Source organism: Triticum aestivum, chromosome 4A, assembly GCF_018294505.1.
Source record: "Triticum aestivum cultivar Chinese Spring chromosome 4A, IWGSC CS RefSeq v2.1, whole genome shotgun sequence".
NCBI classification, from domain to species: Eukaryota; Viridiplantae; Streptophyta; class Magnoliopsida; order Poales; family Poaceae; genus Triticum; species Triticum aestivum.
Window position 1 is genome coordinate 522,440,572 of NC_057803.1, and position 12,231 is coordinate 522,452,802.

The following is a 12,231-nucleotide window of genomic DNA, read 5'->3' on the forward strand; positions in this document are numbered from 1 at the left end:
AGATGCATGCACACACACTCGGCCGCAGAATGCACGTGAATAACACATGCATGCGCACACACTCGGCTGCATGGAGGCGTGCGCCATCTGCGGTGACGTCCGATTCGTCGTGCTATGGCGAAGCTCGCACACAACGGCGCCTACGCATCTCTTGCAGCGCCTCTTTGATGTCATTGCTCAACGACTAGCCGGAAGCGAAGACGACCGCAACCTTGGCCTTAGAGCTAGCACCGATGGAAAAGCACGCCCGCTGCACGCACACGAGCACGTATGGAGTGCCCATGACATGGTGTGTCCCCAGTCGCCTCTACTCCTTCTGCGCATGTTGTCTATGAAGGCAGCTGCATGCCTAATGATGATATAGGTGAGATCTTCTAAGACTCAGATGATGACGAGGAGGGTCTCTCCAACAGCGTTCCTCGGCTCGCGCCTCTTGCATCATGGTGATCGAGCTTGGAGTCATTCATCTGGTACATGTGGCATCTCAGATCTAGACACAAGGTGACGTGCACCGTCAAGGGGGTCAGGACGGACGCGACCTCTCACTGCATCCGCCATTTGAAGCGGCGTGCCAGCCCAGGGCGCCGGTGGCTGCACTCCCAGCTGTACCCGCCTCCTTGCTGCATTCAAAACCTACAGGGCTGTTTGGATTGTGACTATGTTTGCCATATATTGCCACATGATTTTTGCCACACTTGCCTTAGTTGAGTTGCTCAAATTGTTAGCCATACTTTGGCTTCCCTAAGGGAATCTTGCCACACTTTTTGTGTCTATGACATGTGGGGTTCACTACTCATAAAAAAAATCCTTACCTTAGGTGTGGCTAGAACCAAACACCTACCTAACTTGGTCAAACTTGCCTAAGGTTAGGCATGCCAAAGTGTGGCAAGGGGTGCCTGGGAACCAAACAGCCCCTACATTTACTAGTATGTATACACATGCAAGGCACGTCTTAATATAACAGAGTGATTTTGGTAAAAGGGAAAAAAGTAATATATGTGCTACTAGATTCAAAGAAAGAGAAATTATAGTGATGTATAAATGCCGATATTAGTTCAATATTGTAAAAGCGGGAAGTAGTATTCATGCCATAAAATTGTACGTTCATTTAAAAAGAACTGCACGTTGCTTCACTTTTTCCACATGTTCTTTTTTTTTGAGAAATATCCACATAATCCTACTAAACCATCTCGACTGGGCTCAATCAAACCATCTGGTGGTCATGTGGCAACACAACCCATTGGAGCTAGTTATGAGCTAGTTATGCAGGTTTAATAGAGGGGTTTGATGGAGGCGAGGAGGCGTGTTCATCCGGGCATGCAACGGACGGTGCAATACTATTCGATTTGACAGCTACTACTAGTATATTATAAAAACAAATAAGAGTAGTAGAGATAGAGATAAGAGTAGAGACTAGGGAGGAGCACCATCTACTGCTTTGTGGGCTACTCCTACGCTCCATTCGGCGGCCACAACGTCCCCTACAGCCACTCCCTCCTGCGCTCCATTCGGCGGGCGTTGTTGAAATTTGGGGAGCACACTTGCAACTGCTGGCAGCAAAGACTTCTTCCCCGACCTCGGCAACCTCTTCCTCAACGACATGGGCGACAACCTCAACACCAATGGTGCTGCTCCCATTGCACCGTATGTGTTTCTTTCCTTCCTATTTGAAATCATGGTAGAATTCATGTTTCTAGTATGTGTCCTAGATTCGATCTGTTCATCTACTATGCTAGTCCACATGATTAGTTTAATCTCTGTTATAGCCATCATGATTTATGTTGTGCTTATTCAGACTAAATCTCGTAGTAACTTGATCATATATTTAACTGGCGCAACGTCCCCTACAGCCACTCCCTCATGGACGGCCTGGTCGATGCCTCCAAAGAGCCCTTCATCTACTGCTATGAGTGCCCGATGCCGTTTTGGGGCTCGCCGGTGGACATCGTGCGTCACGTCACGCAGGCGTGCGATGATCACTACTGGCCCTTGGCGGAGAACATCAAGTACGAGACGTGCTACCCGTTCACCGTGCCGGAGTCGCTAGAGGATCACCGCTGCCTGCTAGTCTCGAAGGAGGATGGCAGCGTCTTCCTGTTGATCATGGGCACCGGCGAGGCCCGCGCAGGCTGCCGCCCCGTCTCTATTGTGTGCGTCAGGGGCGACGCCGCTAACGCTGACACTAACACGAGGCCGATGTACGGGTGCGTGCTCACTGTTACTACCCCTTAGAGGTACGTGGGCGGCTACACTGGCTAGGCTGGCTACATCAAGCTGACTAGGACTGTGCAGAGCTGGGACCTTCCCGCTAATGTGGACATGGAAGACGCATGGTATTATTTGGCCCCCAATGATGTGCACGGGGACTCCAAGGAGGTTCACCTAGACATATGCATTACCAAGTTAAATGTTAATCATTAGTCTTCGCTCAATCTAATCTGCTGTCTAAGCATGTGGAGACTTCCATGCATGATCTTGCTCTATTGGAGTATCGAGCATGAATAAAAGTGTATCCATTTATGGTTTAGTCTAGGATCTTCCATCTATGAATTTTTTACTATAGTACTGGTGAAAGACTTATGATGAACCATTTCTTACATCTCCTCTGCCCCCTTCCAAGTCATCCTTATTTAATCCCTCTGTCTAGGTGTATAAGGGCATGGTTAATACTTAATAGTATAGCCAACTATTGACTATAAGAAAGTGCCATGTCATCTGTAGCCAACATGTATAACAATCGATACTCAAAAAGTAATTCTTAAAGATCATTTCTTGCAAAGCACAATAAGTGTTATTTCTTCACAAGTTTTGGATGCAGGTTGAACAGTTGAACACTTTTGTTTGCAAAAGATACTTTTTATCTATTTCATCCGGATGTTTGTGAGCTCTAGAGATGAAATAATATTCGAAGAACAGTTTTGCTATGTCTCAGTCAACTGAGACTTCGTTATGTCTCAGTCGATGATATAGTCCTTTGATTTTAAATGGAGATTAGTACAAAAAATTATTTCCATCTTTTTTATTTTTCTTCTTATACTATATCATTTGACTGAGACTTGGACTGAGACCTAGCCACACCCTTCGAAGAAACCTATCGATACCCGTTACACATGAGATGACCCCCACATCCTTTGTTAAAATAGACAACTCCCCGATCAATGCATCTCACTGTTCCGTGCAACACACGGGCACCTTACTATAGATTAGTACGACCAAAAATTAAACTAACATTATATATAGTATGATAAATGCTAATGCATGTCACCTAAAATTATATCATTGAAAACTATGTTCATATACTAATCCAACGATATAGTTTTTGTTGACATGCACTAAAATTTTGTCTGTTAAATCTTCAGCCAAATTCAACGGTGGACTAATAAACCACGACCGATGTAGTACTAGTGTAGAGGGCTGCGCTACACGCGAGTCTCGTGGCAGTAAAGCCGTCATATCACAAAACCCAACCACTAATAAGTGGCCTGGTAAAATAAACGGACAAGCAACCATCACATCCCTCCGTCTTGATTGTTCTAGAACACGGGTGAGGTAGCAGCAATGTACTGTTCACGCGAATCCTACTGATATTGGCTATTGGATTTATAAGATCAACGGTTATGAGTGATGTTCTTAGTCCTACTTAAAATTGGTACACTATATAGTACTAGTAATTTGTACGTGCTTTGCATGTGAGATTATTATGTATAATCACAATACTAAGTCATTAAATTAAAACTAAAGAACCTATGTTTGATAAAATTATCATCTAATTTTGAAAAGGATATTTCCGCTTTCTAGTGGATTTTTTTTGCTCTTCACTTGAAATCACAGTATCACAAATATTGGTTGTAATAACATCTTATATTATGAGAATTGAGGGAGTTGTTTTTAATATTTTTGAAATACGAAGAAAATTAGTTTGATGTAAATAATTCACCTTCTCATACCTTCAAGTCAGAGTTTTGTCATCATTTTCATTTCATTCTTGTGCCCTCGACCTCATGGTGTTTCAAGTGAACTTTTTTTGCGGGTAACTGTTTCAAGTAAAATAACATCATGTAAAAAAACTACATCTAAATTTTCTACTAGCTGGTTGATATTTCTTTCAAAACTAGCAATACTGCCATGTGCTACTCTTTTCTACGGTGTACTACTTCTTTTGAGGAAAAAAATGTTTCTACTGTGTTAAAGAATAAATAGTATACTGCAGTATTGTGGTACTATTGGCTGCTAGGTAGCTTCTGTATCGACACTTATGTAGGAAATTCTAGAATGTACTCGCGTATGCTACATGGCCAGTTCACAGCGTAAAGGTCCTCACGTGTTCTGAACAAAACATCACATCACATGGCTGATGAGAGGAGAATGGTGTCCCACAGCGTATCCCTGGGCTACTAGCCGTAGGATTGTCAGATCTAACGGCACTTGTGCAGCCACGTCTCATCCAGTTAGAAGCATTTAACTACAGTCGTCCGATTGAAAAGATCCAATGGTTCTTATGTCATATTATTGGTACACTATATAGTATAGAATAGTATATATAATAGTATATATAGTAATATAAATATGTATAGTAGTATAGATATAGATATAGATATAGAAACCCGCATGGAATGCGAGAAACCAACTCCGGCCACACACGTTCGTTCAGGAGCAGGACGCTGACCAAGCTCCTCCTTCCACCATTTTGTCCACTCTTTCGGCGGCATCCGACGAGAAGGAAGAGCAGTTCTCCGGCATAAAAGCCGTCTGGGTGGCCCGCCGAGCACGGCAGCTTGCTTCTCCACCTACCTAGCCTAGCCCGTCAGAGGTAATTGCCGCACTAAGCCAGCGCGTGGTTCCGCAGCTGGCCTCTCCAATATAGCTCGAGGAAGAGTGCCGACTTGCTCCATGCCGGCTTGTCGGGGAGCACAGCGGCACGGGCATCGTCCCTGCCCTCGACGCCGCAGCGTCGTACAGCGCCTCCAGTGTCTGCGACTGTGCCATCCGCCGTCGACGCGCGCATAGCCGCGACATGCAGGCAGAGAAAGAAGCCACCGCGGATTTCGACGAGCTGATGCAGCTATGCGGATGTGGACGAGGTGACAGGCAGCACGTCCCCGCCCATCGCCATCATTGAGGAAAAGTAGAACACGGGAGGCTGGAGTCCATCCACTCGTGACGGTTGGTGCTGTTTCCAGCGACTTCGAGGCGACTCGCCAGCGTTCCTGGTCAGCAGCTTTGCCGCTCATCCCTCGATCCAATTCCACCAAATACTCCAGATTTGACCTTTCCCTTCCTCAATCTCTTCCGTTGTGAGTGTGTTCTACTCATCCAAGGTTGATCTCATTCAGAGTTCTTTGCGGGAGGTAAAAAATCCAGCCCGTAAGATCCACAAATCGCAGCCTAGGCGGAGTAATCAGAATCCTAAGGAAAACCACACCGATAGCTCTCGGGTGGTCCTAGGGTGCACGGCGCCGGCTGTGGCCGACGGCGGCTGGCGGGGCGGCCTTGGCTCAGAGTGGAAGGGGAGGCAGCGGTGGGCAGAGGCATCTGGCAGGGCAGCATTGTCCAAGAGCTGCAGGGCGCAGCCAACATGGGCGACGGAAAGGCTGCTGTGATAGACAATGTGGAAGGAAAATTGAGGAATCTGAAGCTCTCAGATGCAAAAAAGAAAAGCATCAAGATTGGGAAGAAATATGCTTGTTCCCCTGAGGTGAGTAAGTTTCAGGTGGTGGGTAAACTTCTGTCTGAAAAACCGGTTAAAGCAGAGTATTTGGGTAGAGCATTGAGTGGTGCTTGGTGCCCCTTCTCAAGAGTAGAATGCAAGGGCCTGGGTAAGAATCGATTCCTGTTTAGATTCCATGATGAGGTGAGCAAGAACAAAGCACTAAAGAGCGGACCATGGATGTTTAACAAAGACTTACTGGTGATGGAAGACTTTATGCCAAGCAAAACTATAGATGATTATGAGTTTAAGTCAATTCCTATATGGGTGAGAGCTTACAGCACACCAATGGGAACGATGAGCCTAGAAACAGGGGAGTTGGTGGGAGATCAAATTGGTGATTGCTTGGATGTTGATCTGGACCGTGATGGAAATGCAATGGGACTATATATGCGAATCAAAGTAAAGATGGACATAACAGTCCCTATTATGAGGTTCATTACTATAGAATTAGATGAAGAGCAGGATGAGGAGCATGACCAAATATCTGAGGAATTAATGGGAGCTGAAGATATGAAGGAAAAGAAGATTTGTAAGAAAATTGTCTCCTTTGAGTACGAGCATCTCCCAGACTTCTGCTACAATTGTGGGATTATTGGCCACACGGAGAGGGCTTGCCCATCTAGAACTAGAAGAGAAAGTGATCAACAGTTTGGTCCGTGGCTGCGCGCAAACATGTACAGTGGAAGTTCTAGTGATGAACGAAGTAAAATCTCAAGCGATCGGGGGGACTTCTGGAACACATACAGTGCAGGTAGTAAGGGCAGTAAACAAGGTAGTGATCGTACATCATGGAGAAAGAGCCTGCCAGAAGCGGGTATGAACAAAGACAAATTGGGAATAAGAGGAGAAGAGAAAGAAGTCACCAGCCCCCTAAAGAAAACTCAAGATGATACACATGTAGCTGTGAAAGGCAGGGAGTTGGTGTTCGAAGAAAACAAGCAGTTAGAGAAGACTATGGATAAAAGTTTGGAGCCTAGCCCATGTAAACAGACCGTACACCCTGTGGACCCTGGTGTGGGGATACATGAAAAGGAAATGGCAAAAGTTAGCACAACTTCAATGAAGATTACCCAAGGAGAAAAGGAGAGAGGTCAAAGGAGAGAAGATGAACATAATAAGGAAAGAATTAAGGAAATTAGGTCAGGTACAAGTCTGAAGCTTGGCACTTTTAAGCGGCGTGAAAGAAATAAGGAGAAGCAACAACAAAATCAGTCCCTTGAAACTGTACTAAAGAAGAGAATTGCAGATATGATGGAGGTAGACTTGGAGGCAGACATATTAAAGAGAGCTAAAATGGGAGTTGATGGTGAGGTTGTTGTGCAAGGGGAAAAGGAAGGAAACACACGATTGAATGCAGGAAACGCTGGGCTGCAGGGACGGCCTGGCGAATCAAAATGAAAATAGTAGCTTGGAACTGCCGGGGATTGGGGAATGGCCCGGCAGTTCGCGGGCTTCTGGATCTTCAGAAGTGGGAGGACACCGACATCCTATTCTTGTCAGAAACAAAGATGGATGGAAGGAGAATGGAGAAATTCAAGTGGATGTTAGGAATGAGTAATATGGTGGTAAGAGCTTGTGAAGGAAAAAGTGGAGGACTGGCTCTGTTTTGGAAGAAAGAGATAAGGATGGAGTTGCATAACTACTCAAGATATCATATTGATGCGGAAGTAATAGAAAATGATGGTTTCAAATGGCGGTTCACAGGCATTTATGGGGAACCATCTAGTGATAGAAGGGAAATAACTTGGAGGCTCATGCGCATACTTAAGCAACAGCTGAATCTTCCATGGTTATGTGCAGGCGACTTTAATGAAATATTGTTTAATCACGAGAAAAAAGGAGGACCAGCTAGAGCTCAAAGTCAAATGGAGAGATTCAGATTGGCTCTTGTTGATTGTGGTCTTAAGGATTTGGGTTTTATAGGGGATAAGTACACCTGGCGCAACCATAGCTGGGATGCTAGCCGGTACATCAAGGAAAGGTTAGATAGAGCGGTTGGCTCGAGAAGCTGGTGTGCAAGGTTCCCACACTGTAAAGTGGTGAACGGAGACCCGCGTCATTCAGATCAAAGGCCAGTGACTATCCATATAAAAGGAGTTATTGGGGCACAAAAATTCAGAAGAAGGGCACACAACTTCAGATTTGAGGCAAGATGGCTACAGGAGGAAGATTGTGAGGCCATTGTAAACAATGCCTGGGCCAAAGCAAAGCGGAGAGGGGAGACTACTATTCAAGGTATGCCGAGCATGGTTGCAGGGGACTTGAAAAACTGGGACGCCAATGTGTTGGGAGATCTTCAAAAAAGAATAAAAGATCTAAAGAAAGAGTTGGAGGAGGTAAGAAGAGGGGATATTAATCAAGACCAAGTTTCAAGAGAGCACTTCCTTAGAGAGAAATTGGATCACCTTGAATACCAACAGGACACTCATTGGAGACAACGTGCCCATGTCAAATGGCTACAAGATGGGGATAGAAATACGTCTTTCTTCCATGCTTTTGCCTCGGAAAGGAAAAGGAGAAACACCATCCAAAAATTACTGAGGGATGATGGGAGTTGGGCTGAAGGGGAAGACTCACTCAAGGAACATGTTACAAACTATTTTTCTAACATATTTTCCTCCAAGATTATATGGAGCAACATTGAGGAAATTATGCAGGCTGTAGATGTAAAGGTGACAGAGCAAATGAACAATGGGCTGTGTGCTGAGTACACAGAAGAAGAGGTTAAAACAACACTAAATTGCATCGGCGATCTTAAGGCGCCGGGTCCCGACGGAATGCCTGCTATTTTTTTCAAAAAGTTTTGGCAAACTGTTGGAGAAGAGGTGGTCAAGGAAGCACTTCATATTCTAAGAGGGGGAGACATGCCAGAGGGTTGGAATGACACATTCATTGTTTTAATCCCGAAGAACAACAATCCAATGAAGATTAATGATCTCAGACCAATAAGCCTATGTAATGTGGTATACAAGCTGGTCTCAAAGGTAATTACAAATAGGCTTAAAGTAATTCTCCCCAACATTATCTCCCCTAACTAAAGTGCCTTCGTGCCTGGGCGCCTTATATCTGACAATTCACTACTGGCATATGAGCTAACACATTTCTTGCAGAGGAAAAGAAAGGGCTCGGTGGGTTATGCAGCAATAAAACTAGACATGAGCAAGGCATATGATCGCGTCGAGTGGCCCTTTTTAAAGGAGATGATGCATAGACTGGGTTTTGACGGAGGGTGGATCAACTTGATAATGAAGTGCATCTCCATGGTCAAATACCGAATCAAAGTGAATGGGGCTGTTACGAAAATAATCGCACCTCAAAGAGGGCTTCGACAGGGCGACCCACTTTCCCCATACTTATTTCTAATTTGCGCAGAAGGGTTCTCTGCCATGCTGCATAATGCTGAAATGAGAGGGTCAATTAGAGGAATCAAAATATGCAGAAGAGCCCCTAGTGTAAGTCACCTTCTCTTTGCAGATGATTCTTTGCTGCTAATGGAGGCTAATGCAAGCAGTGCGCAAGAAGTTGAACGCATAATTAACATATATGGGAGTTGCTCAGGACAAATAATAAATAAGGACAAGTCTTCCATTTTGTTCAGTAAAAATACAAGGCCTTGGCAGAAGGAAGAAATGAAGAGCTGTCTGAACATTACGTCGGAAGGCCTCTCATCAAAATATTTAGGTCTTCCAACGTATGTGGGCAAAGCAAAAGTAAAGATGTTCGAATACGTGAAGGAAAGATTATGGAGAAGGATTCAAGGGTGGAAGGAGAAACTACTTTCGAAGGCAGGGAAAGAAATACTCATAAAGTCCGTAGCACAAGCTATTCCTGTTTACACCATGGCGTGCTTTGATCTCACTAAAGGCCTATGTGAAGAACTAAGCACCATGATTAATAGGTATTGGTGGAGCCAGATGGATAAGGAAAATAAAGTGCGTTGGGTCAGCTGGGAGAGATTAACTAGGTCAAAAAGAAGTGGAGGCTTGGGGCTTAGGGACTTACATGCATTCAATCTGGCCATGCTAGCAAAGCAAGCATGGAGGCTGCTCCAAAATCCCACCTCATTATGCGCCCAGGTGCTCTCAGCAAGATACTACCCAGAGTGTTCAATAATACAAACAAGGCCAAGAAGTGGCATCTCCTATGTATGGCGAAGCATTCTAAAAGGCATTGAACTGCTGAAGAAGGGAATCATATGGAGATTAAGTAGCGGTAAGAACATTGATATATGGTCAGACCCATGGATTCCAAGAGGCAACACCAGAAGGGTCATCACCCAAAAGGGTAATAACTTGGTAACTAAAGTCAGTGAGCTAATTAATCCAATCACGAACAAGTGGGACAAAGAATTAGTGAAGCAGATGTTCATTCCGGAAGATGCAAGAGTTATTCTTTAGATCCCAGTCCAAGACCATATTGAGGACTTCATGGCATGGCACTATGATAAAAAAGGTATATTTTCAGTTAAATCTGCATACCAAGTTGCAATTGACTGTGCTGCCCGGGAGTCTAGCTCGGGACTAACCTCTACTTCAAGTGCAGCTGAAGGAGAGGACGAATTTGATTGGCGAAAACTATGGTCGATGCCCATCCCAAACAAGGTGCTTCATTTCCTGTGGCGTCTAGCTACAAATAGCTTACCGCTTCGGACAAAACTAAAAAGCAGAGGTATGAAAGTTGACACTCGGTGCCCTATGTGCCTTAGATTGGATGAGGATGGGGGCACTGTTTTGTAAAGTGCAAGAAAGTAAAACAAGTGTGGAGAATGGCTCAACTTGAGCATGTCAGGCTGCAACTAGTTCCCTGTGATAATGCTTTGAACTTCTTAGGAAAAATCCTTAAATTGCAAGAGGACATTAAGTTAAAAACTTGCTTATTACTTTGGCGCTGGTGGCATGAGAGAAACAGTGCAAATAAAGGGAATGAGTTAAAATCATCTAGTGAGATTTGCTCTTCTATTGACTACCACTTTTTGAATGCTGTGAAGGCACATGAAGGGGACAGGCTAGCTCAACATCCAAAACATAAATGGACAAGACCACCTGCTGGAATTCTCAAGATCAATACAGATGGAGCTTTTCATGGCAATACCAGTGATGGAGGTTAGGGCTTTGTTATTAGAAATGATAAGGGTGAAGCTCTAGCTGCAGGTGCAGACAAACTTGAACAGATGGCTGATGCCTTCCAATCTGAAGCAATGGCGATGTTATATGCTATAAATATTGCGAGCCAAATGGGCTGTGACAGAGTATTGCTAGAAACAGATTCAGTTCAGTTAAGGAAGGTTGTAGCTTCTGAAGAATATGACTTGTCTACACTAGGGTCCATTGTTAGAGAGATTAAGTATCAGCTACATGTAGGGTTTGCTGATGTATGTGTTGTAAATTGCCCTCGAGCATGTAATCTGGTGGCACATGGCTTAGCGTCGTTTGGTGCTAGGTTAAATTCTGATGAGTGTGTCACTTGGCTGGGGGATCTTCCAGAGTTTGTACTAGACTCCGTAGCTGGCGATCTGTCCAGCAATGATGTGTAAGAGGAATGCATGTGTGTTCCATTTCAAAAAAAAAGAACACGGGAGGCTGCCGCCGATTGTATCCCATGAAGGCCACCGCCGAGGTGACGTCGGCGAATACAGCCGGTGTCTTGCTCGATTCTTCTTATGCCGGATGCTGGAGGAGGAAAAAGAGATCGGGCGGCGACCATTTAGATTAGGTATTTTAATTCTACCAGGCTGGTTGTAATGGGAGTATTATAGGTAGTATCATGCATGCCAACTACTCCCTCCATTCCTAAATATAGGAGTATTATAAGAGCATGGTTAATAGTATAACCAACTAATGGCTACATGACATTGCCACGTCATCTATAGCCAACCTTGTAGCCTTCAAGTATAATACTCCCTCCGTCTAGGTGTCATCTTACGAAAACCAAATAATCCCAAAATACTTAGGCACAGTGCATTAACTTCTACCTCGTTTCTTGTTTCTTGACATATCAACCAAAGAGATGTGGGTGTGCATGCTTTTAATGACTTGAGACTAGCAAACACGACATGCAGTGGTTAGTTCATTGCATGCAATGCTATTAATTAGCAAATAAACATTAAGTTATCTCGTCTCTTCCGAAAGTCGAACAATGATGATGGTACTACAGTCGATAGTGTACTACTAGTAAGCAAAGCTTCTCCTCGTTTGCGAGTAGACCGGACGCATCAAAAGTAGTGCATTGTCTCCAAAAAGGGTTGACCATGTCCATGGCTACCATCCTGTGCTCCGTCATTCAGTGTGTGCTTCTTGTCGTTCTGCGAGTTGACGGGACACATCAAATTTAATACGTATTCACTACTCTCTCCAAAAAGGGCCGACCATGTCCATCAGTCCATGGCTACCATCCTGTGCTCCGTCATTGAGTACGTGTAGTATTCATGTGCCATCGAGGAGGAAAAATATTACTACGTAGTACTAGGTGCCATCGTAGTGCACGACTCACTTACGCACTGCTTATCTCCATTTCTTGCATGA